This window comes from Lepisma saccharinum, chromosome 25 (genome assembly GCF_977018435.1).
Source record: "Lepisma saccharinum chromosome 25, izLepSacc3.1, whole genome shotgun sequence".
Lineage (NCBI taxonomy): Eukaryota > Metazoa > Arthropoda > Insecta > Zygentoma > Lepismatidae > Lepisma > Lepisma saccharinum.
In genome coordinates, this window is record NC_139253.1 from 1,432,547 (window position 1) to 1,460,508 (window position 27,962).

At 35.8% G+C, this 27,962-nt stretch overlaps 1 long non-coding RNA gene across 2 annotated transcripts in view; it reads right to left on the minus strand.

Annotated features, from left to right (window-relative positions):
• The window catches only part of LOC145978627 (uncharacterized), an 88,896-nt gene extending 64,122 nt beyond the window's left edge, over positions 1–24,774 (minus strand). The window contains exons 1-2 of one of the 2 annotated variants that reach the window (XR_014440727.1): positions 24,752–24,774; positions 1,658–1,678 (exon numbers count right to left, since the gene is read on the minus strand). This is a non-coding gene — a long non-coding RNA (uncharacterized LOC145978627). Of the gene's footprint in view, positions 1–1,657; positions 1,679–22,913; positions 22,933–24,751 lie in introns of those variants that run through there. The other variant, XR_014440728.1, reaches the window with a different exon arrangement.
• Positions 24,775–27,962: the final 3,188 nt, after the last annotated feature.

Below are 27,962 nucleotides of genomic sequence, written 5' to 3' on the forward strand. Positions count from 1 at the left end.
ACATTACCATGTTCTTCACTCCGAACCTATCAGAAACCACTCACAAAACTGCACGCGAGTTGCCTTGTCCACATCCCGCACCTGATGCATCACGGTAACTTTGAATGCGTGCAAGTTCAAGTCCTGCTTCAGGATCCGCATAGCGGTTGACTGGGTCACCTGCAACTGTTGTGCCAAACGCTGAGATGATTTTCGTGGACTGCGTATCATTAGCTGCGCTGCGACGCCCACCTTTGCCTCAGTGCGGACAGTCTTTGGACGCACTTTTGGCCTATTCAGCACAGATCCGGTTTCCTGCCATTTTGCAATCAGTTTTTGCATTACTGATTTGGTTGGGGCCTTCGCTGGAACTCCATTCACCACGAACTCCGTCGTAAACAAATCTGCACACTGTTCCCAAGAACCGAGGCGTGCATACGTCTCGTCAATAAAGATACGCTGCTGCACCGTTAACACCATGCTGACCCACGGAACCACACTCACAACTTTCCTCGCCGCTCAACTACACTCAACTGACCTGCACGCTGCCTGCCTCAAGGTCATCATTGGACACTTTCTTTTCAATCCCCCTCTATGTCATGTTGTCGAAACTACTTGGCACCGATATCCTGGACTGTTCTCTACCCCGCTATTCGATAATGGCACATTATTTGTATAAGTATTTTATAACTAATCACTGTTACAACTTTATTGATTTAGTATCTTTCTCTGAATAACACAAAGAAATTCAGAAAGGCATTTTAGAAATTTAAATACGATTTTATTTATTGGCAAAAATGTTATTATAAGCCTTTAATTCGCCGCCCTCTGTACCGGAGTAGCTATCATAGCACACTACGACACCACGAATCCCGAGTCGAATGCCATGGGTATTCCTTGTGAGTGTCCGTCCCTTCACCAATTTCATCATATTTCATCCTCGTCTCCACGAGTGGCAGCGAAGAAAAACAAAATAAAGAATTCAATCAAAAGCTTAGTAATTATTTGAGAACTGTTAAATTCTATATTAGTATATTTTTATGTGCGTTTTAAGATAAAGATTAAAATTTCATAATTAATCTCTTACGTATAAAGCATAAAAATTTGCCAGTAAATTGGAACGATTAGTGCTTAATATGAACTGTGTAGTTTTGGTTTATTTGTTTTTTTCCTTCTAGGTAAAAAAAAGGAAAGTGCTCTCCTGTGCTTAGCACCACGCCATGAAGACGTATAGGACAAAACATATTCAAAGATAAATGATATTAACTCTTGGGTTCCAGATTTAAATGACAAATCTGATATATATATATATTATCTAGTGTATACTGTTAGCGAGATCATTAAGTTCAGGAGAGAAAATAAATATTACCGTCTTATTTAAATTATTAATATTTGTGTCTTGTAGTTCATACACCATTTTGAATTGTGGTTTGTTTTAGTTTACATGTGTGAAAATAGCCAGCAAATCTAATAAATTCAATTTGTTTGTAAAAATTACAGATATCAAGACTTACGTGCAACACTATTAGGTTGTTTTTTTATTTATGTCTATATTTGCACAAACAAAGATATACAATAATTATATTTATATTGTGGAACTTTAATGTTTCAAAAAATATTATTTTTTAAATAAAAATGAAATATAGTAATGGGCAGTCAATAAAAATGTAACACATACCTCCATGACGGTGCCTATGTTCTAGAAAATAATAAATATTAAAAATTAATTAATCGTGACACAATAAAATACAACTATATATATTTATAAATATGCAAATGCGTGACTTTCAGAATTGTTATTGAAAATATATATGAATGTAAGTGTTAAATATTTATGTGAGGAATAAAGAAAGGAATAACCACTTTGTGAGGAACTTAAAAAAATATCAATTAGAATACTTATTTTGTACTACTTCCACAAACGAGAATTGATTATGATTGCAAATGTTATTAGGAAGAGGATTGTATGAATGAATATTAATTATTCTTTCAAAGAGATCTACCATTTGAAACAAAATTTGAGATATAATGTGAAGTTTTACGCTACTCATAACTAAATATCCTATGTATGATATATTATGTGGATTTTTAACTCTTAATTCATTTACGTGTAGTTGCATGTAATGAGGATTGCATTCATACTAGAAACTAATAATTCACATCTGTCTTGTGAATTGTTTCAATAAATAACTTCAGATGTGAATTAAATGTATCCTGATATGCCTAACAAGTGCATGTTACTTTTCAACTACCTTGTCATAATGTCAGCAAATATATGAAATGATTGGTGATGAAATCTACTGGTCTCGTGTTGGATACACGTTTGAAGGCACAATACACAGTGGTTTAGATACTATTTTACACTAGGTGCAGTTCCGATTAGACTTTGTCAGTGAAGTGGAATTCAAACATCAATTCAATTAATTAAAGCTACTGAACTTTGTGATTCCCATCAATCATACAATGAAAAGATTACTTGGGAGCAACATCACTTAATAATATTTCAATAGCCTCACCTTTCATTCAGTTTATATGAAAATGTTTATTATGTATGGGTAATTCCATTTTTCGGGTTCACATTCAGACAAATTTACGTTCATTTTTTAAATTATTTTGTTAGCACCTTCATATATGCAGCTCTATCAATTCAAGTAATTTCATTTTCCTTCATGAATGTTATTTAATTTCAGAATATTCCTCCCATATCTCAATTCTCAGCTATAGAAAATATATTTCTTGTACTTGTGATGGGTGTGACACTTCTGAGATATGATTTAGGACTTTCCTAATTCTTTCAGGAAACTCTGTGAAGTGTATGGATTTACTGAAACAATATTATTTTATTTTCACAAGAAAATGTACTAGACATTTAAATGATTTTATTTTTTAAAATATTAGAATAACTTTCTTCATTAACGTTCTAGAGTGCGACGGGTGTGACAAATTTTGTGACGGGTGGAAATTATCATAAATATATTCTTCAAGGTAACGTTTTTTTATAAATCAAGTAGTGTTCGTCACAGCTTAAGATATAGAAACAATAAATTAGACAATTAAAACAAAATTAGAATTAATTAGTTTTCTTATGGTATATTACAATATCATGACTAAACTAACTTAAGTGGATACACTACACATAAAATCCCACTTCGCCACTTCTGGTACACCTCGAACACAGTCTTGGAACATTCGATACTGGCATCTTATTTACATAAATATTTTAACACCTTTAAGCCTTGTTTCCATGATGTGAAAAACTCAATATGCTGACCAAAGCAGATATTTATTTTATTATAAAACATGAACTAAACGTAACGTTTCAACCTTCTAGCAAGGTCTTCTTTAGACTCTGCACCAAGTACAAATGTAACAAAGTACAAAAACAGGACGATTTATATACACAAACATTACTCCTATCTACACTATTAGAAAATTGTTCTGGAACATTCTAGCAGGTGTCTTGCCCTTGTCAACTGTACTTCCACCTAAAAGGCTAAACATATTTTCTTCCATTTAGAATGTGGATGGACTCTTTATCCCACGCTCTCTTTCCTTCATTCTTCTTCCTTCTTCTCTCCTCTCTCTCTTGTCCTCTCCACTCTTTCTTACACCTTCTTCCATTCTTTGTTTATCGACAGTCCCCCATTCCAGTTCATTGTGTCTTCTCTACCTTTTGTCTCTATTTCCTTGGCCTCCTTCCATTTTCTCACTAGTATTCTCTTCTCCCTTCCTATCTGCTCAGCTTCATCCCACTCTATGTCATGTCCTGTTTCTCTCGTGTGTTTTAATATCGCATCTCTCTCTCTCTCTCTCTCTCACTCTTAAGTCGTACATCATCCCTATGTTGTTTCAACCTGTCTTTCAACCACTTTTTCGCTTCTCCTATTTACACACTCTGACATTTTTTACATTTCACTTCGTAGATAATCCCTTCCTCTTCCTCTTGTCTGTTTTCCTTTTTCTTGTTTGCATTCTCCTAATTCTTAAGATGATTCTCCTTCCCTTCCTGTAAGTTTTAATGCCCGCTTTCCTAAGCAATTTGCATATCTTTTCTGTGGTCTTCCACATACTCCTTATTCCAGATCTCCTCTCGTTTTCCTTCTCTTCCTCTTTTTCTTACTTTTCCAATTCTCCCCTGCCACTTTTTTTCCTTCTTCTGTTTGTGTCCAGTCTATCCTCCTTCTCATAGCCTTTCTTTCCAGCTTTTTCCATAGGTTATTTATTTTGCCTTCTTTTTCACATTCTTTCGTGCATATTTTCTTGATTCTGTCCTCCATATCCTTTATAAAATTTATTTTTGTCACCTCACTTACATCACTTCTTTCGTGGCAGAATACCCCTGCTGCACACTGCTTCTGATGCCAAGTGGTTTCAGTTTCTTGTCCTCCCTTAATTTTCATCAATATATCTAGGTAGCTTATCTTGTCTTCTTCTTCTATTTCGAGTTCCAATAATATCACTCTTTCTTCATTTTGGATTTCTTTGGCAAAATAGTCGAGCAGCCTCTTCGTACCCTTCCATATGCCAAAACAATCGTCCACATATCTGCAAAATAGAATTATTTTGTCACCTTGTTTTTCTATCACTTTATTTTCCCATTCATTCATAACCAATTCAGCCAAAAGTTGTGCTTAGGCTAGCACCTATATTCAGTCCTAAACTCATTAACATTATTTTATTTCCCATTATACTGTAACCGTTATTCCAAATGGTTTCCATCGCCTTCACTACCCTTTAACTATCCCATTCTACTATAATTTCTTGTCCCATTCTCTTTTTAACAATGTCCAAAACGTGTCCCCTCTTGATGCTTAGGAGCATACTTTTCACGTCTAAGCTAACCATTGTCGTCTTCATCTCATTTAACTTAAGTCCTTTTATGATGCCCACTGCTTGTTCACTGTTCTTACCTGCTCTGCTTTCTTGCTGTTTTACTAACACTTCAATAACGTTCTTTAATTTATTTTCCAAGTGTTCCAAAATATTGTTTCTGCAGTCCATTACTGGTCTCAACTTTATCTCCTATTTGTCTATCATTGGAAAGCCTTTCAAACTTGGTATTCTTCCTGCCTCCTTTATGCACGTGTTGAATCCTTTCATTTTACAGTCTTGTATGACCTTTCTCTTATAGTTTGTTCTTCTTCTGTTCCATAAATATCCTCATATCCGTTCTCGTTTAGGTCTTCATACTCCTCTTGTATCATTCCCTTTCCATCACCACAATTACAACTTCTTTATCCCCCTACTCTCTCACCACATCACTTCTTGTCTTGATTTTCTTCATCCCTTCCCTTTCTTTTTGACTCAAATTATCTACTTTCCTTGTTCTTCCATTTCTTTCTTCAGTATGGCTGTTGTTCTTCTTCTAATTTTTTTTTCTTTAAGGTTCCTCTTTTATATGGAGTACTGCTTCTTCAATGTCATATATACCTTCTTCATAATCTCTATTTATTTCTTTAACTTTGAAATCAATTCCTAATTTTAAAATAGCTTCGTCTTCTTTTCATAGGTATACATTCAATATTACCACAACTTTTCTTCTGGTATCCTCCTCTTCTTCCTCTTCGCCCTTTTCTTCTTTCCATCCTAGTCCCTCTCCTTTCTTCTTCAACTTTATTTTTATTTTCTCTCTAAACTTCTCTAGTCAGCTTTTCATTTCGTAAAATGTATATTCTATCGTAAAAATAGTGAGACCATCTTCAATAGATTTTTCAATTCTTGTCAGGTCCTCCTTTATTATTTATATCTCATTTCTTCTTGCCCTTATTTCATTCCATATCAGTTCTTTTTCGATTTTCTGAACCAATATCTTACATCTCCTGGTGATGCAAACCACTCCCTTCTTACTTATTTTTATCCTTGAGGCGCTGTGATTCTCTCCAGACATTTTCTCAGAAACTTCTCTTGTTCGTCTTTGTGCATTTCTTTCCTCTTCAAGTCCTTCCAGTTGTTAATTATCCTCATCAGCATCGGAAAATGTCCAATTATAACACCATTAAGCCTTGTTTCCATGATATAAAAAACTCAATATGCTGACCAAGACAGAAATTTATTTTGTTAAAACATAAACTAAACGTAACGTTTCAACCTTCTAGCAAGGTCTTGTTCAGACTCTGCACCAAGTACAAATGTGTAGTTAAATTAATTTCTGCCTTGGTCAGCATATTGAGTTTTTCATAAATATTTTGTAATTAATGACTGTTATAACTTTATTGCCTTAATATTTTATTCTGAATAACACAAAACAATTCAGAAAGACATTTTGGAAATTTAAATAATATTCTCTCTATTCGCAAAAAGGTTATTATAAACCTTTAATTCGCCGACCTCTGTAGCGGAGTGGCTATCACAGCACACTAGGACACCACGAACCCCGAGTCGAATGACATGGGTGTTCCCTGTGAGTGTCCCTGACACATTTTCATCATATTTCATTCTCGTCTCCGCGAGTGACACAAAAACGTAGTAATACAAATTAGTCCAATCAATCAAAAACTTAATAATTATTTGAGTAGGTGAAAAGGTAGGAACTGGAATGGTCCTTTGACCTACTTTTTATTTTTACGACGTTTTACGGACTAAACTAACCTACAATGAGGAAAAAATGGATAGAAGAGGCTCTGGCATCACTTTTTAAGCTATTTTGTACCTCTTGAAAATTTTGCTCTTATGCTGACCTCGCCTTTGACCTACTTTATTTATTTCACCTACATTTGATGTCGATCTTTTACGTGCTAAGCTACAGGAGGAAGAAAAGTACAGTGCAAACACTTTTTAAGCTATTTTTTACCTCTTGCAATTGTTCGACATGTTTTCTTACTACGCTTACCGCGTGATCTACTTTTTATTTTCACGATCATTCACGGGTTGAGCTAACCTAAACACACGTTGCTTGCCTACGCAGTGGAAGATAGAAAGAGGCATACATGTGCGTAAAATGATAAAGGCGAACAACGTGCGTCAATCAAAATTATTTTTGTTAGGAAAATCCTTGGCCCCCAAAAGAAGAATTTTTTTTATCCCGCCAAGGATGCGTGATACCCAACACAGTTCTAACGGCCGCGGCCATATAAGCAACGCCTCTGTAGAGTTTCACGTTTTTCATGTTCTTAAACCCCCATTACTCCCTACAGAGGACCTCCGTGTGTGTGTTTTGCATGCAATGTGTGTAGCTAACGATTCTAGTGTATGATATTTTTTTGTTGCAATTAATTTGTATGGCCTTTTATGAATGAAGTAAACAAATAAGGAAAAGAGATAATTTGAGAAGAAAACTTTGGTTAATTAACATGGATGAATGGAATGTGTAAGAACTAAAGTTGCATGCTTATTTCCCTAGCGTGATAGAAGGGAAAGCTGGTTGCACCATCTGAAAGAAAGAAAAATATTCAGAAGTAGTGCGCATAAAAAAATAACATGATAGAAAAAAATATTCAAAAATAAATTAACCATTAGTGAGAATATTTTTTTGATAATACAAAAATAATTAAACATTAGTGAGAATATTTTTTTTGATAATGCAAAAATTATTAAACATTAGTGAAAATTCTTTTCTTTCTTCCTCCTGCAGCGTGAAAAAAAAATAATTTTGATTTTAGTGCAATTGTGATTTTATTAAAATGGAACAAGAAATATGAAAAATCGTTACTTCTTTTTTCTTTGAAGTAGGAGTCTAATGCGCGAGCAGATTTTGCATCTTTCTTCTTCTTCTTCATCGTCATAACCCCATTCTCGAGTGTGGATGTTGCAGTCCAATAACCTCACTTTGTTGTCATTTGGATCAAGCACCACTTTGTTGATCTTGGATGTGTGCAACTGGGCGATGGTGCTCGTGATACGATGTTCTGTCATACGCTTGTTGGTCTTGTTGAACAAGCACGACTTGTAGTCTTGCATGGTTAGCTTCCTGGAGCTTGTACGACCCACATCTTTCGCTTTTTTTTACTTCACTCTGGTCCTGGAGCTTAAAGCTGTACATTTTCGCTCTCAACCTGCAAACTCTATGATGATGCGACCGTTGACTTCATCCTTCATCTTCCCGACCGTTATTTTGTTGGTGTCGAAGAGGAAGTTGTCGTGAGGATAATTGCAGAAATCTGAAGGCTCTTTCATACTTTTCAAATCTTTGTACAGATCCTCTGTGTGGATGTTGTACACGAAGCTATCCGTGTCGGTGTACACCACTTCAACCCCCTCTCCATATCGAGGCATCATGATGTCGTAGTGGAACTTGCCAGCTTCGATAGTTCAAGGATCGCTACACCCACGGCAATTGGTTTGTCAAAGGTGACGAAACGAGGTGATCTCTCGATAAGTGCAAACGTTTCGCTCAGTATGGTGAAGTTCTTGTACGTTGGCTGAGCGATTAGTTTTCTTAGTTTTTTTCGGGTCGGAGACCAAGACCATACTCTTGCCGTAGATGCTATTATTTAATAGTTTATAGAGATCCTTATCGGCGGAAGAAGAAGCTTGCGCTCGACGTAGTGTGTTGCCGTCGATGTAGGATGCTAGCCATCTGCCCTGTCTGAAGTTCAATCCCGAGTACACACGCTTCAAAACCATTCCATGTTGCAGGCAGAAGTGAAGAAGACGATAATGCACAACATAGTTCTCTTTGGTTTTGAAGGTGAGGATGAGTTTTTTTCTCTTGATGCTTGTTGCCGGGAGCTGCTTCCATTACACGTGCCATCGCAAAACCGTGATGTTCTTGATGTAGTGATGGTGGATATTGGAGATCTACTTTCAGGAAACATCCAAATTCATGGTCTTCGGTTCAATGTAAACATGCTTGAAGCTCCTCGTTGCACTTCCATTTGTATTCTCCGATGGGTAGAGGCTCGGACATGGCATAGCCATATAGGTTTTTCATATCCCAGTATGCCAAGAAGTTTGTTGGTTACCACGTTTCCCTTCTTCAACAAACAGAAGTTGATCGACATCTTTGATGAGACCTATCTCCACCCTCGTGGACTTCATCATCGCTTGCCAAGAATATCCTGGTGTTGTATAGTTGTAAGCGGGATCCAAACCATATGCTGCTATTCCTCTGGAACGATGAAGATGAAGACGATCGCCCAATAACATCACATCCAGTTTCAGGTATAGATCATGGTAATCACCCATGCTTTGGCATCCAAAAACGTGCCATACTTGCTGTGCGTGGTCGTACTCTTCTTCGCTGCAACAGGTGTCGCTAAGACGACTGTAAAATTTATGACGGGGAGGGACCGCAGTGTCTGCGAATTTGGAAGTGTCTGTCATATACTCATAAATACCTTTTGGCCTTAACAAATCTAAATGATTGTCGTCAAAACATCTCCTGGTGGCAACCAAATCGTCGTCGGTGAGCTGAGATACGAGTACGCTCAAACTCGATGACAGAAAGTTGTACGAGTACAGAAAACAAATTTCTAGTTATTCAGTATTTCCTATGTCCACTTTCTTGCTGAAGGAAACGAATTTCTCCTTCATTCGTGCTACGACGCTGATGGGTTGAGCGTCGCATCCCATTTCCTTTATGAAGAGTTTGGCATCGTATCCTTCCAAATTATGTATGAAGACCGGTATAAAATTGGCTATCTTGATTTGGAGATTGCAGTTATTACACAGGGGGGGGGGGGCACATATATTCCCGAGTGATTGTTGTGGTGTTGAACTTTGACATTTTGGAGAGTGAAGTTACATTCACAAACTTCGCAGTGGGTGGCGCGGTCGTATGATTCCTTCTCTTCCTGGGTAAGAGGCTTCATTGTTTTGTCTTCTCTTAGTACAGGAGCGAATTGTATGGCCAACTGTTTCAAGGTTTGGATACATTTTTGTGGAGCATCATTACCACGATGTAAAATAACATTGCCTGTGTTGTTGACCATCAATCCAAAAGCGCAGGCTTCGTGGTGTAGAATTTCAGTAGTACTCGATAAGTTGGGATTCAGTTCGCAGATGGCGAGTGGAACTTGAAAACTTTCAAAGTCGGCGCATATCACCATGGGATACCAGAGTAATGCCTTGTAGTTAGAAAACCTCATGCCTCGAGAAGGCATTTTGATAGCTTCAGTCGGACGTTTACTACATAGACGAAGGTGATCTCGGAGTTCTTCATCAACACTCTTCTTTCCTTGACCGTAAAATATACTCAGACATTTGTCACATACTCGAATTTGATTTTCATGTCTAGTAATTTGACTTGTTGATAATTTTGCAAGGTTTTGTATTAAGCAGGAGTGATAATTATCATCATCTTCGATCAGCAGCAACCTGATGACATGATTGCTTTCAATTTTGCTATATCTCAGAACGTAGATGGCGTGATTTTTGTCTAAGCCGAAAACGTGCACTGCTATATTTCTGTTTTTATTATTCTTAGACTGAGTCTCAAATTTTGATATGCCCCGAAGATTTGCTGGGTAATTGATGCCGGCTACAGATTTTTCGAATTCTGAGAGGTATTCTGGCTTATTGTAGTGGTATAAACAAAGTTCATCGTTTCCCGCTGGGTGATGATCAGCAATAATGCACCACAAAAAGCATGTTATCCTCGTTCTGAATATTGATGTCGGATTTCTTACTTGCTATTTCCGGAGGCACATTGATGTAACTAGATGCTCCTATCGGGTTGTAGCGTGCAATCTTCAAAGTTAAAGTGTGCGGTAAACCGCAAAGTGACCAACCCGGTCCACGTTTTTGGAAAGTCTCGTGCTTATTCAACAAAGCCTCAAACAGCTGGTTGCAAATGGCATCCACCTCATTGGCGTCGGCAGCGTAGAGAATTTTAACACCAGTGTAATTATGGTAAGTTTCTTGTTCCTCCTTCGTGTTTTCATAGATAGCAGAGAGTATAAAATGAATCTTTAACGAATATTGTAACAACGCATCAGTGATAGACGAAAATAATTTGATTTTCACTGGCCGAAAGAAATTATTGAGATCTGATGAAGTTACTGTTTGCGTACCTTAATTTTTTATATTAGACCCAAGCAAAATAGAAGCACAGCCTCATACGATGTGAATTGATTTCGCAAGATATTCTGTTACCATGATCTTTGTATTATTATTGTTTGAAAGATGGTAAGAAATGTTTTAGATGCTCCACAAAAAAAATCATGCACTGTATTATACGAACGGTCTCAATTTTTTTTCACATGTATTAAAATAACCATGCCTATGAACTTCTTCGGTTTCAGAAAGCAGATCATCATGGAAACTGCACCACCAAGCTTCAATGACCTCTTTCCTTCTGTGTTACCTAATCTCAACGGTTATTTAATTATTCACCTGAACAACATTTGGACGAAATTCGATGACGACGTCGGTAGAACTTTTTACGTCTTTAACAACAACCTCAATTTCTACAAGATTACGATCGGCGGGAAACTTCAAATAACCGTGAATCCAGAAAATGTAGGCGAAATCAAGGTTTCCTCCGTCATGAACCTTTATCGAATGAACCATGATAAGATCGATTCTGCGACAACGTATGATGTTTCTGCAGGAGATTATGTTTTGTTGAACTTCTGGGAGAATATGATAAACTTATTCCTCTCTTCGTAGAATTGAAAATCACGTATCGTTAATAAATAAATAACCATAGTAATAAAAATGCCTAACGATATTTTCGGACACACGAAGCACGTGGATCATGCCAGCGAGATTCTTATGCTGGATGTCAGGGTTAAAAAGTTAAGGAGCGACCTGATAGCTTTGCAAAATACAGTCAACACCAATTTATAGTCGGAAATAGCTAGTCTTCAGTCTCAATGCTTGGATCTCATTCTCAAAATAGATTCCGAACTGAAATCTTTGTTAAAAAATGATCCCGACGTACCGTCGATCGACAACGTTCAAGATATACAGTTGAGCGTTGGTTCGCTTCAGAACGACTTGGTGAAGTTGCAGCAGATTCAAACGAAAGATATAGAAAAATTGAAACTTGAACTTGAAGAACGAACTTCCAACCTGGTAAAAAAATTGTCCGAACTTCAAAACTTGATAGGCGGCCTTAAAGATGATTTCGAGGTCGAACAGTTTCATGACGCCATCTCTAACTTACGTGATGAATTTTCCACGATCGAAAGTGAGAAACGTACCATGGATTTCATCAAGGAGAGACTTTAAACGGAAGAAATTCATAGCACTCTTGAAGAAATTAAGAGTATACTGCAGATTTTGGAAGACACCATCACCAATTTACCTTCCTCCGACGAATTGCAAGCTATCAGCAAGAGCGTAGCGAACATCAAGATTCAGTTAGAGGCTTACCAAGATTTCGAACACATTTAAACTACGATCGCTATACTCCAAGCGTCTTTGGAGTTGATCAACGACGAAATAAAAAATATCCACTCTCTCGTGGAGAGCTTCCAAAATCAGGCGATCAGTATTCAAGACACGTTAACCACGGTTCAGCAGATTGATTACTTGGAAAATTTGAACGTCGAATCTAATCTCAACCATTTTCATCATTTCTTTGACAACGTACAGCGTGATCTCGAAACCTTGCAGACGAGTGTTCCGTCGAACGAAGATTTACAGAATTTGAAAACGGCAGTGTCGACGTTGTCCGAATCCAGTGACGTGGAAAGTATCAAAGCAATCGAAATCATGGTAGCTGGCCTTCCCACCTCGGAAGAACTTCGCGCCGTCAAAAGAAACATTTCACGCATATTGAAACAAATTAAAACGGAAGTGACGGACACAGAACAGATTCGGCACGAAATTTCTTCACTTCCCGACATGGTGTCCACGTTACCAACATCGTAGAGCGTGACCGATCTCCATACGCAGTTCACCGATATGAGAAACATAATAAACGATCTTACAGTGAAACGTTCCAAATTGCATCTATTGGAAAATCTTCAGCAAATTGTCGTCAGCGTCAGAGAACAGGTTGGTGTTCTTGAAACTAATGCTGCCTCTCAGGAATCGACGATAGTCGCTTTCAGTTCTAAGTTGCAAGAACTGAACGAAAACTACAAACAATTGAACGTCGAAATAAAAATCAAACCGTCATTTTCGTCCATAACGGATTACATCGCCGAGCAATTGTTACCCAAAGAAAATAAACTGGGACACCGTCACAGTAATCTCGTTGCTATGGATACTAAAATTTCCAAATTGTTTTCCTTGCAAGGTATAGAAATTAAAAGTATACCGAACCAGCAAGGAACTTCCAAGTTCGTTAAGGACAACAAGTTTTACTATTAAGTCCACATAAGCCATATTACATATTTTTAATCGACGGTACCATACAAATACATGAAATTTCATACTGGGCTCATGGAAAACAGATCGCTGTTCCTACGATGACATTAATAAGAAAGCGCGGAGTCCAGAAGGCAGGAAACATACCTTTAGCGTACTAGAAAGAAATTCATTCCGTATATGAAATACACAAGGATCAAGATCTTACGGTTTTTGATGTAGTCACCGGAGATAAACTTTTTATTCAAAATACCAGTGCCGCCTTCGAGACATCCAATCACTTAAGTCATTTTCTTCAAACGTAATCTCGCACTCACTGTCTAGACAAGCTATAGTTGAAGAGTTGCACAAACCTGCACGTCGCTATTACGAACGTTTAGCTGTAGTAACAAAAAGGAATTGATGATTTTGTGCAAAGTGATCTGATTGAAATGATTACAGGAAATTTTAAAAAAATACATAAAATCAACAAAGGCACCAAGTACCTCATGACCGTCATAGACACATTTTCAAAATTCGCATGGGCTTTACCTTTAAAATAAAAAAACTGGAATATGCGTGGTCGAAGCATTCAAAACCATTTTCAAATAAAATGGTAGATGTAGTCGATTTCTTCAAACGGATAACGGAAAAGAATTCTAGAATTCGATTTTCAGACAATTTATTCAAGAACATGTCATTCAGCATTATTCGACTTTGTCACATCAAAGCCAGCGTCTTGGAAAGATTTAATAGAACTTTGAAAACGCGCATGTGGAAACGTTTCACGCTTCAGGGAAATTACAAGTGGGTCGACATTCTTCCGAAACTCATTGACGATTACAATCACACCGTTCACAGCATGATACACATGAAACCCGTCGATGTTACTAAATCCGACGAGAGAAGATTAATTTATTCAGTTTATTGTCCAAAGTATCGTCCCACGACCAAGAAATCAAAATTCAAAGTTGGAGATCAGGTGAGGATCAGCAAATTCAAACGCACGTTCGAGAAGGGATTCACAAAAAATTAAACCACGGAACTTTTTGCGTAGTACGAGTTCTATCCGGAAACCGTCACACGTATATAATAAAGGACAGTCGCGGTTAAATTTTGAAAGGAAGGTTTTACTAAGAGGAACTCACTAAAACTAAATACCCCGACACGTACCTCATGGAGAAAGTATTGCGCAGAAAAAATAAAAAATAAACTGTTTGTTAAATGGCTGGGACTTCCGGAAAAGAGTTGGATCGATGCAAACGAAGTGATCTTATGAGTACGTGGAACGTAGTGAAGCGTCTACCTGATTCGGAATGTCAAACTAAAAGAAAAGAGAACGGCGAATTGCTTCCGGATAACATTCGTTGTCTAATCGTAGGTCTTTACGATTGTGGAAAAACCACGTTGCTTGTGGACAATTTTCTCCTTGCACCGAATTGGTTAGATTGGAAGAACAGGCATCTGTACGTTTTGTCAAAAAGTTTGGAACAATCGAAATACCAGCAACTGATGAAATTGTACGATCGACTGGACATAGCTATCTTCGAATCGGAAATAAAACCCTTCAGCGATTGTCACGAAAATTCTGTAGTTGTGTTCGACGACGACATCATCTTAGAAAATCAAAATAATATTCGCAACTTTTTCACGCAGGGTCGTCACAGGAGAATGGATTGCTTTTACCTAGCTCAAACGTTTTCCAAAATTCCAAAACAGTTGCTACTCGACAATGATAATTTCATTTGTTTGTTTCGTCAAGATCACACCAACCTCAAGCATGTCTACGATGACTACGTGGTGGAGATTTTAACTACAACGAATTTTAGAAATTCTGCTCTTCTTGCTGGAACAGTGACAATTTCGGATGCGCAACGATCGACATGACACAAGAACCCTACGACGTAAAATGCAGAAACAAAATCAACGACTTTGTAACGTCACACGACGTTTAAAATAACCCCATATCAAAAATGACAAAACGTAAAATCGAAGACGACAATCTTATGCTGCGCGATTACCTCGCGAAACTATTCAAAGGTTGGATATCCGAGAGTCGTGGATTCTACGAAGACAACAAGCGCGAAGATCAACCTATCATCGACACCATAAGCGGTCTCGGTAAAAAGATTAAAAATGGCACGGAACAGAACAAGGATCTGATCTCGGAACTCGTACATTTTGCTGCTCGAAATTATGAAGATTATCCTCCAACGCCTCTCTCTAGCATTCACACACCTCTCGAACTTCCGACACGTCCTCAAGCTATAGGAAGCATTTCATCTTCTTCGGAGAAAATCGAGTTGGGTCCATTGGTAGGATATTATTTGAATACCGGGAAATTCGACAAGGGCGAGGTTTTCGGATTGTACCCAAGCATGAAAACCAACGAAGGAGTGATTTTAAAAATTAGAAAATCGAAAGTCACGTTCGAAGGCGACGACGTTAAACTTAATTTAGGTGAAAAAAATAGTTGGGCTAGGTATCCTGGAACAGTTCGACTTTGGGAACTCATCACGAAAAAGTATCCTCAAGATTACACGGACGAAGATTATGAAAGTTACAGAGATATTTTGATAATGTCTGATGCTCTGTATCAAAACAACGACGCTTCTCAGAATCGAGTGAAATCAAGCAGCGGAGAGAAATACAGGAATCTCAGCAAACCTATTTGGAACGATACAAAAAGTGGAAGCAGCGTCAAACTCTACAACACGTTGCCGAATGAATTCGTTTGGGTTAACGACGTTAGGAAACTCGTGGATCGTTTACTTGCCATAGCAGGCGAAGAGAATGCAAGCAATCGTAATTTTTACAACGACAAAGTAGAAATCGTGGACATGATCGGAACCAAACTCTCCAACTTCATCGTAAACGACAGTAAAGGAATTGGATATCTTATCAAAAACATCAACACTCTACCGCCGAAATTTTGGAATGTTGGAAAAGGAAAGGGACTCGTGAACAACATCATAAACAAATTACCGGTCGAAATGAATATTCCAGGTTATCAGTATTGCGGACCGGAAACCAAACTCGCACAACGCTTGGAAAAAGGAGACAAAGGAGTGAATCCGTTGGACGCCGCATGCAAAGATCACGACATCGCTTACAATGTACACATCGATCTAGATGCACGTCACAAAGCAGATAAGAAACATGCTGCTTTCGAAAGATTCATCAGCAGGGACGCTTCTCTGGGTGAAAGGGTCGCAGCGTTGGGCACGACCATCGCCATGAACACGAAACGAAAATTGGGATGGAAATTGTAACCGATCGTCAAAAAGAACTCAGCGAGACAAAAAAATCTTCGATATATAAATAACACACCGTGAAAAAATCCAGTAGCTTGGTTTTTTATAAAAATGAGTGAAGCTCGAGCATTAAAACAAATGTTAAATTTATCAGTAGAGTATATAAAAATTCAGGAATTAGAATTGGGCAAACCTTACGCAATAACTCCCGGTGCTGCAACTTGGTATGGTCCGAAAGTGCGTCTATTGTTCGACGGTCAATATAGAATACTTTTACCACATCGATACGCTAACATCTTATCTGATCAGAAACTATTTATTTTAATTAAGAATAAAACTCGAATCGTGTACAAGGGGAGAAAGGAACTTCCTGGTATCAAATCGAAGCATGTAATAGAATTTATTTAATAGACAAAAATATTTTTCTTTCATAAATAATCCACCTGTGAAAAAAATCTACATGATCACAGAGACAAAAAATTCCCAGAATATATAAATAACATATCGTCAAAATAAAAATAACAAAAACTCATAGACCTGGCAAAAAAATCTCCGAGATCACAGAGAAAAATTCCCAGAATATATAAATAGAATATCGTCAAAATAAAAATAACAAAAATTCATAGACCCAGCGAAAAAATCTACGAGATCACAGAGACAAAAGAATATCGCGCTGAGTGAGACCCTTAATATATACATAAATAACATAGCATCATCATGAAGCCCAAGGGTGTCGTTTACCAAGTACCGTACTCGAATCTAAAAATTTTGGTGCCCTCGACGGGTTACTCAAAAAGAAACAACGCGAAAAGAAACGTTCTTGCTTATCCAAAGGTCACGGAATGAAATTGTTGCTCAGCACTCCTCAATTGAAAAAATTGCTGCAATCAAGATTTTTCACCACGTTGGTTGTTTCATATTCAGCACTCCGGCAATTGTAGCAGATTTGGGTGCAGTGGGAAGTTTGGCAGGTGGAAGTGTAGCCATCGCAAAAACCGTAATCGACTTGAAAAAGAACAAGGCGGAATTGGAAGAACAGAAACGTCACAATCTGGCCATGGAGAAAAAAGGTAAAGGCGACAAAGCTTTGAACAAGTTTAAAAAAAGAAGAAGCACTCAGTAACCGCGACATTGAATCTCTGATCGAACCTTTGGGAATCAAAAACTTTAGAGGAGTTTTCATGTCAGATTCTTTACCCTCCACCGTAAGAAAAAAAGAGTGTGGAGTCGTCTACTTGGGCAATTTCGAGAATCCAGGCATGCACTGGATATGTTATTTCAAAAATTCAAACGCGTTCGTTTTCGATTCTTTCGGAGGTGTTCCTCCGTCGACTTTTGTAAAATATCTCAAAGTTTCCAACCTCTACTACAACGACGAAAGAATCCAAGGTTTCGAGGAAGTGAACTGCGGTCACCTTTGCGTTTCCAATCTCGCATTCATGTCACGAATAAATAACCAACCGATTCGAGATTTCCAGAAAGCATTGTGGAACCTGAAACATCATGGGAGTGTTCCATCTCACAAGCGAGACTTCGGTCTTGAAACTCACGTTGCACGATGATATCGTCTATCCAAAATCCATAGCTCTTCGTGCTTTTTTACAGCATGTATCTGATTCCAAATATCACAGAAGACAACACCATAAAAATCAGCATAACATCAGGTCAGTACAATTTTTCCACTTTGCAAGCCGAATTACCGAGAGGAGTACTACTCTCTCAAAATTCCGTGACCCAGAGAGTTGAGTTGGTGTCCGCAACAGAAACCGTGGACCTGGGAACCATCGGAGAGCTTTTGGGTTTCGTGAACAACATCAAATTCAAACTTCGCATAAAACGCTTCAGTGCTAAAATTCCTAAATTTCTAGCTATCGAAACTTTGAACGTACACTGCAACGTGGCGGAAGGCATGATCACGAAAGCAGTTAATATCGGAAGTCACAAGCAAACTGGAATCATAGCGACCTTCAAACCGAATTTGAATTTCAATGAACCGATCAACTTCACTCCCTCGTCACCAATCTACTTTCCCATATGCCACAATCGACCAGATTGAATTAGCGATGACAAACGAAAAAGGTGAGATTGTGGACTTCAGCGGCCATCGTCGAGATCAACATGTAAATAACTACTATAATGGAGCAAATTGAAAGTTACGAATTGCAATCTTTCCCTCCCGACCGTCGCACGTTCGCCAATCTCAACGAACCGAACCGAGAGATAGAGGTGGACATCGATGTCGGGGATGAATTCGTTCATCCTCACAGAGAAGACCTGTACGTTAAATTCGACATGGTGAAAAATAAAGCGGAGAAGAGTTTCCGCCCAATGCAAATCTGAAACTCGTAGACAACTTCGTACACTACCTGATCTCACAGCTCGAAGTCAGGAAACACGGAACGGTCATCGATAGAGTCGATTATCCAGGCATCACTTCCACGGTAGTGGGAACTTTGAAATTATTGAAAACGGATGTCGCTTACTACCAAGCGAGAGGATTCGAAGCGGGAACAAAAATGTCAATGAAAAGTCACACGGTACTGATTCCCATGCGTCTGCTTCCGGGTTTCTTCTCGGAATACAAGGAAATCATGTGGAAAGGAGGTTTCAGAATCACTTTTCACAGATCCTCGAACGACACCAACGTTTTGATGAGATACAGTAACTTGGGTCCGGACGGGATCACTCCGCTTCCAAACACATTACCCGAAGCAGCAAAATGCGTGATCCAGAAAATGGAAATGAGAATGTTGGTGGTAGAATACGAAACGAATTACGCTTCAAGTACAAAGCGGAAATCTTGAAAAATCCACAAGTGTCCATTCAGTTTTACAGTTACCAGTGCGTGAAGAAACCCGCTTCCGGTAATCATTACGAATTCGACGTCACGACGCAGTTCAACAACATACAGTTCGACATGCCAGATTTCGTCACAGTACTCTTCCAGACCGGGAGAGACAACGATCAGGGAAAAGATTCCAGCAAATTCGACAACTGCAATATCAGTTTGCGTTATACCTCAAGAACGATAGGAACGAAGTTTTCCCTCGCGAAAATTACAACCTCGACATAGCACAAGACGATTTTCTCAAATTATACGAAGCTTACTCTGCTTACCAAAGAGTGACCGAGGGAAACGTGGACGTATACTACACTCCCAGCAAATTCAAGGCGCACAGACCCAACACGTCGAAGAGAAAACAAGTTATGGTCAACGATCGCACAAACATCAAGATCGTGTGCGAATTTCACGATTCAATCCCCGACGACACATTGTGCAGCGTAATCCTAGTGGCAGAGAAGTCATTCGTCCAAGACGTGAAGAACGAGAGGATCACAGAACAGTGCTAAGTCTATTTCATAACGTTTTATATATAAAAAAAATCAAGCATATCATTTATTTTTCCTGATCACCGGTCGCCATATAGAATTTGCAAAAACACCTCTCGATAGCTCTCGTTTTAATATATCAAAATAAACATAAACGGATTTTCTCCGATTTATAGTTTCCGAGTTACGTAACATCTTAGAAATAACATCTTTGAATTTTAATCCAAAATAACCCGAAAACTATCGGGTGCAAATTGCTGCTTCGTTGGCAGTTCATGGTCCTTTAATTCCTGTATCCGTCGACGGTGAAATCAGAGATCTGCGATGGATATTTTACTAGCAAACTGAATTTCTTAGAAAAACATGTTTTTGCTATATTTCATCAACCAGCGAAGATGGAAACATTCAGTTACGTTCGTCGAGTAGTTTTTGTCAATACCAATAGCACGCAACAGAAATCAGGGTTCCAGCTTAATTAGCGACCGAGAAAACCGATGTAAACCGAGGTAAAAAAATAGCTTAAAAGTGCACAGTACACTTTTTGTCCTTTTGTAGGTTAGCTTAGAACGTAAAAGATCGACATCAAATGTAGGTCAAATGAATAAAGTAGGTCAATGCGCGAGGTCAGCATAAGAGCAAAATTTGCAAGAGGTAAAAAATAGTTAAAAAGTGATGCCAGAGACTCTTCTGTCCATCTTTTTCTCATTGTAGGTTAGTTTGGTCCGTAAAACGTCGTAAAAATTAAAAAGTAGGTCAAAGGATCCTTCCAGCTCCTACCGTTTCACCTACTTATTTGAGATCTGTTAAATGTTATATATCAGTGTATTTTTATGTGCGTTTCACCATAAAGATTAAAATTATATAGATAATTTCTTACGAGTATAACTAACTAACTAACTCTCTAGCCTTCTTAAACCCGAAGGTTCATGGCTGCAGCCACACAGGCCTTCCATCTGTCCCTATCTTGAGCAATATCTATATTCTCCTTTCCATCCCTACCGATTTCCCTTAGGTCCATCTCAACGTTGTACCTCCATCTTCGTCTTGGCCTTCCTACAGGTCTCTTACCATCGGGTTTCTCAACAAGAATCATGTGAACTCCTGCTTCCTCTCCCACTAGTGCCACATGGCCTGCCCACCTAAGTCTTCTTGATTTAATTATTCTAATAATATCTGGACATGAATACAAATCATGTAGTTCTAAATTATGTAACCTTCTCCACTCACCTGTCTCCTCATCCCTTTTAGGTCCAAAGATTTTCCTAAGGATCTTATTTTCAAATACTCTCAATTTATGTTCTTCTTTCAATGTAAGGGGCCAAGTTTCACACCCATATAATACTACAGGCAAAATTACTGTTTTGTATATTTCAACTTTTAGTTTCTTAGATATTAAATGAGAAGACAAAAGTTTATGAAGAGAGAAGTAACATGCATTTCCTGAATTAAGCCTACTTTTTATTTCCTCTTTAATATAATTTTTATTTCTTAATATTTCTCCTAAGTATTTGAATTTGGAAACTGGTTCAAACGAATTGTTATCAATAATTAGATTTTGATAATTACCGAACACTTGGTTTCGGCCTGTAAGCATATATTTAGTTTTATCTTTGTTAACTTCCAAACCTATCTCTTTAGCAGTTTTGAAAAATATTTTAGCATTATTCTTAATTGTATTTATATCATCCCCTAATAAGTCTACATCATCTGCATATGCTAACAACTGAGTCACACCATTTAATTTTAGTCCTTCTTTAGTTTCTTTTACCTTCCTAACAGCATATTCTAAGGCAAAATTAAAGAGCAATGGAGATAATGCATGTCTTTGTTTTAACCCATCATGAATTGTAAATTTGTCAGACACATTAATACCCACACGAATTTGACTTTCTGTTTCACTGGTGCATAATTTTATCATACTAACAAGCTTCTTAGGTATTCCAAACTCGACTAATATATTATATAACTTATCTCTTTTGACCGAATCATATGCTTTTTTTAAAATCAATGAATAGCTGATGGACATTTTGATTATATTCCCACTTTTTTTCAAGTGTATGTCTGATGTGAAAAATTTGATCTGTAGTTAATCTGTTACGTTTAAATCCACATTGATAATCACCTAAATTTCATTAGCATATGGGGTTAGTCTTGTTAAACGAATGTTAGATAATATTTTATATGTTGTTGAGAGTAGAGAAATTCCACGGTAATTATTGCAGTTCATTTTATCACCTTTCTTAAACACAGGAACAATTATGGATTCTTTCCACTGTTGAGGGATTTCTTCTTTATTCCATATTAAGGAAATTAATTTATGAATTTGACATATTAACGAATTTCCACCATACTTAATTAACTCAGGTGGTATTAAATCAATCCAAGCTGCTTTGTTAACCTTTAGCCTTTTAATAGCATCTTTAACTTCAGTCAAGTTAGGTTCTGAAACTAAAGGTTCTGCTGTGTGTACTTTATTTACTTCTGTTTATCTCCTACATGAACATTTAAAAGGTCATTAAAGTAGTTCTTCCAACTATTTAGAATATCGCTTGGGTCAGCTAGAAAATCACCATCTTTATCTTTTATCATATAAATCTCTGATATTTTTTTTATGTTTATTTCAATTTATTACTAGTATATCATATAAATTTGACAATATTTTGGAACGATTAATGCTTAATAATACACAACTTTGGAGTTTTGGTTTGTTTATTTTTTACCTTCTAGGACACAACATAATCAAAGTTAAATATTTTTATATATGTATATATATATGTATATATATATATATATATATATATATATATAATGTCGTGTACACTGTCAGCGAGATCTTTAAGTTCAGGAAAGAAAATAAATATTACCGTCTTAATTAAATTATTAATATTCGTGTCTTGTAGTTCAGACCTCATTTTGTATTTAATTGGTTTTATTTTTCATGTGTGTGAAAATACCCAGCAAATCTAATAAATTAAATTTGATTCTAAAAACTACAGATTTCAGAACATACATTCAACATTTTAAGTTGTCTTTTATTCATATATATATATTTTCGCAAACTAAGCTATACAAGAAATATATTTATATAGTGAAACTTCAATTTTTGAAATAATATTATTTTTGCAATGAAAATTAATTATAAAAAAGAGCAGTCAATAAAAATGTGACACATACATTCATGACGGTGCCTATGTTCTAGAAAATATTAAATATTAAAAGATAATTAATAGTGACACAATAAAATACAACTATATATATATACCTATATACCTATACCTATATATATATATATATATATATATATATATATATATATATATATATATATATATATATGCAAATGCGTGACTTTCAAAATAGTTATTGAAGATCTATATGCATGTAAGTGTTAAACATTTATATGAAGTATAAAGAAATAAAGAAATTATAGCCCCTTGCGAAGAAGCTGAAAAATAACAATTATATTAGTTGTTTTGTTCTGCTTCCAAACACAAGAGAGCAAAAGTTTTAGAAATAATGTGAAGTTTTATGCGACACATAACTAAATAGCCTATGTATGATACATTATTTATTTACTCAGAGTTTCGGATACAGTGTTATTTGGCCATTTTACACACATTATTTGGATTTTTAACTCTTAATGCATTTACTTGCTTGTAATAAGGATTAATTGCATACTAGAAGATAATATTTTACATATGGCTTGTGAATTGCTTCAATAAATAACTCCAGATGTGAAATCAATGTATCCTCACATGCCTACAAGTGCATGCCACTTTTCAAAAACCTCGTCAAAATGTCAGCAAATATAAGAAATTAATGGTGATTTTAAAATCTACTGATCTCAGGTTGGATACCCGGTGGAGGCACAATGCACAGTGGCTCAGATACTATTTTGAACTAGGTCCAGTTCCGATTAGACTCTGTCAATCAAGTGGACTTCAAACAACAATTCAATCAATTGAAGCTACTGAATGTTGTGATTCCCAGCAATAAGACAATGGAAAGATTACTTGGGAGCATAATCACTTAATAATATTTCAATAGCTTCTCTTTTCATTCTCTTTATGTGAAAATGTTGATTATGAATGGTCAATTCCATTGTGACGGGTGTGACATTCAGAGAAATTTACATTAATTTTTTTAATTATTTTGTTAGCACCTTCATATATGCACCTCTATCAATTCATGTAATTTTATTTTCCTTGATGAAAGTTATTCAATTTCAAAATATTCCCCCACATCTCAATTCTCAGCTACAGAACCCCGAGACGAATTCCATGAGTGTTCCTTGTGAGTGTCCCTTCATCAATTTCATCATATTTCATTCTCGTCTCCGCGAGTCACAGAAAAGCGAAGTAATACAAATTAATTCAATCAATCAAAAGATTAGTAACTATTCGACATCTGTTAAATGTTATATCAGTGTATTTCTAAGTGCGTTTCACCATAAAGATTAAAATTCTATAGTTAATTTGCTACGAGTATATCATGTAAATTTGACAGTAATTTCGAACGATTAGGGCTTAATAATATACAACTGTGGAGTTTTTTTTTTACCTTCTAGGACAGAACATATTCAAAGTTAAATAATATTAACTGTCGGGTTCGATATTCAAATGACAAATCTGATATATTATCTAGTGTATACTGTCAGGGAGATCTTTAATTTCAGAAATGAAAATAAATATTACTGTCTTAATTAAATGAGTAATATTGGTGTCTTGTAGTACAGACCTATTTTGTATTGTGATTTGTTTTTGTTTTCATGTGTGTGGAAATACCCAGCAAATCAAATAAATTCAAATTGTTTCTAAATTCTACAGATTTCAAAAAATATATTCAACACTATTAGGTTGGTTATATATATATATATATATATATATATTCTCGCAAACTAAAATATACAAGAATTATATTTACATAGTGAAACTTAATGTTTTGAAATAATATTATTTTTGAAATGAAAATGAAATATAATAAAGAGCAGTCAATGCAAATGTGACACATACCTTCATGACGGTGCCTATGTTCTAGAAAATATTAATATTAAAAAATAAGTAATCGCGACACAATATAATACAACTATATATATTTATAAATATCAAAATGTGGGACTTTCATAATTGTTATTGAATTTACACATGAAAGTAAATGTTAAAGATTTATTTGAAGAATAAAGAAATAAATAAATTATAGCCCCTTGCGAGGAAGGTAAAAAATAACAATTATATTAGTTGTTTTGTACTGCTTCCACATACAAGAAATGATTATGATAGTGGTAAATGTTATTAGGAAGAGGGTGGTATGAATGAATAATAATTCTTCTCATATAGAGATCTACCATTTAGAGCAAAAGTTTTAGAAATTATGTGAAGTTTTACGCTACACATAACTAAATATCCTATGTATGATACATTATTTGGATTTTTAACTCTTAGTGTATTCAGATCTGTCTTGTGAATTTTTTCAATAAATAACTCCAGATGTGAATTCAATGTATCCTAACAAGTTCATGCTACTTTTCAAAAACCTCGTCAAAATGTCAGCAAATATGAGAAATTATTGGTGATTTTAAAATCTACTGAGCTCAGGTTGGATACCCGGTGGAGGCACAATGCACAGTGGTTCAGATACTATTTTGAATCAGGTCCAGTTTGCATTAGAATTTGTCAATCAAGTGGACTTCAAACAACAATTCAATCAATTGAAGGTACTGAATGTTGTGATTCCCATCAATAAGACAATGAAAAGATTACTTGGGAGCATTATCACGTAATAATATTTCAATAGCTTCACCTTTCATTCTGTTTATATGAAAATGTTGATTATGTATGGGCAATTCCATTGTGACGCGTGTGTCATTCAGACAAATTTACATTCATTTTTTAAATTATTTTCTTAACACCTTCATATATGCAGCTCTATCAATTTATGTAATTTTATTTTCCTTTATGAAAGTTATTCAATTTCAAAATATTCATCCCACATCTCAATTCTCAGCTACAGAAAATGCATTTCGTGTACTTGTGACAGGTGTGACACTTCTGAGATATGACTTTAGGACCGTCTTAATTCTTTCAGGAAATTCTGTGAAGTATATGTGTTTACTGAAACAATTTTATTTCATTTTCACAAGAAAAATGTACTAGACATTTAAACGATTTTATTTTTTAAAATATTAGAAAAACTTTCTTCATAAACGTTCTTGAGTGCGACGGGTGTGACAAATTTTGTGACGGATGAAGATTATCATAAATAGATTCTTCAAGCTTATGTTTGTTTCATAAATGAAGTAGGGTAATTCAGAGTTTAAGATATAGAAACAATAAATGAGACAATTAGAATAAATTAGAATTAATTAGTGTTCTTATGGCATATTACTATCCCATGACTAAACTAACTTAAGTGGAGACAATACACATAAAATTCCACTTCGCTATTGCTGGTAAAACTCCAGTACAGTCCTGAAACATTCGATAATGTCATCTTACTTACATACATGTTTTGTAATTAATTACTCTTATAACTTAATTGTTTTGTATCTTCTTCTGAATAACACAAAACAATTCAGAAAGGTAATTTAAAAATTTTAATAAAATTTTCTTTATTCACAAAAATGTTATTATAAGCCTTTAATTCGCCGCCCTCTGTAGCGGAGTGGCTATCAGAGCACACTACGACACCAGGAACCCCGAGACTAATTCCATGGGTGTTCCTTGTGAGAGTCCCTTCATCAATTTCATCATATTTCATTCTTGTCTCCGCGAGTCGCAGAAAAGCGAAGTAATACAAATTTATTCAATAAATCAAAAGTTTAATAACTATTCGACATCTGCTAAATGTTATATTAGTGTATTTCTAAGTGCATTTCACCATAAAGATTTATATTCTATAGTTAATTTGTTACGAGTATATCATCTAAATTTAACAGTAATTTCGAACGATTAGGGCTTAATAATATACAACTGTGGAGGTTTTTCTTTTTTTTACCTTCTAGGACAGAACATATTCAAAGTTAAATAATATTAACTCTCCGGTTCCATATTCAAAAGACAAATCTGATATATTATCTAGTGTATACTGTCAGGGAGATCTTTAATTTCAGGAATGAAATTAAATATTACTGTCTTAATTAAATGAGTAATATTGGTGTCTTGTAGTTCATACCTATTTTGTATTGTCATTTGTTTTTGTTTTCATGTGTGTGGAAATACCCAGCAAATCTAATAAATTCAAATTGTTTCTAAATTCTACAGATTTCGAAAAATATATTCAACACTAAAATATACAAGAATTATATTTACATAGTGAAACTTAAAGTTTTGAAACAATATTATTTTTGAAATGAAAATGAAATATAATATAGAGCAGTCAATGCAAATGTGACACATACCTTCATGACGGTGCCTATGTTCTAGAAAATATTAATATTAAAAAATAAGTAATCGCGACACAATATAATACAACTATATATATTTATAAATATCAAAATGCGTGACTTTCATAATTGTTATTGAATATATACATGAAAGTAAATGTTAAAGATTTATTTGAAGAATAGATAAATAAATAAATTATAGCCCCTTGCGAGGAAGCTAAAAAATAACAATTATATTAGTTGTTTTGTACTGCTTCCACATACAAGAAATGATTATGATAGTGGTAAATGTTATTAGGAAGATGTTTGTATGAATTAATAATAATTCTTCTCTTATAGAGATCTACCATTTAGAGCAAAAGTTTTAGAAATAATGTGAAGTTTTACGCTACACATAACTAAATATCCTATGTATGATACATTATTTGGATTTTTAACTCTTAATGTATTCACATCTGTCTTGTGAATTGTTTCAATAAATAACTCCAGATGTGAATTCAATGTATTTTCACATGCCTACAAGTTCATGCTACTTTTCAAAAACCTCGTCAAAATGTCAGCAAATATAAGAAATTATTGGTGATTTTAAAATCTACTGACCTCAGGTTGGATACCCGGTGGAGGCACAATGCACAGTGGTTCAGATACTATTTTGAATTAGGTCCAGTTCGGATTAGACTTTGTCAATCAAGTGGACTTCAAACAACAATTCAATCAATTGAAGCTACTGATTGTTGTGATACTCATCAATAAGACAGTGACAAGATTACTTGGGAGCATTACCCCTTAATAATATTTCAATACCTTCACCTTTCATTCTGTTTATATGAAAATGTTGATTA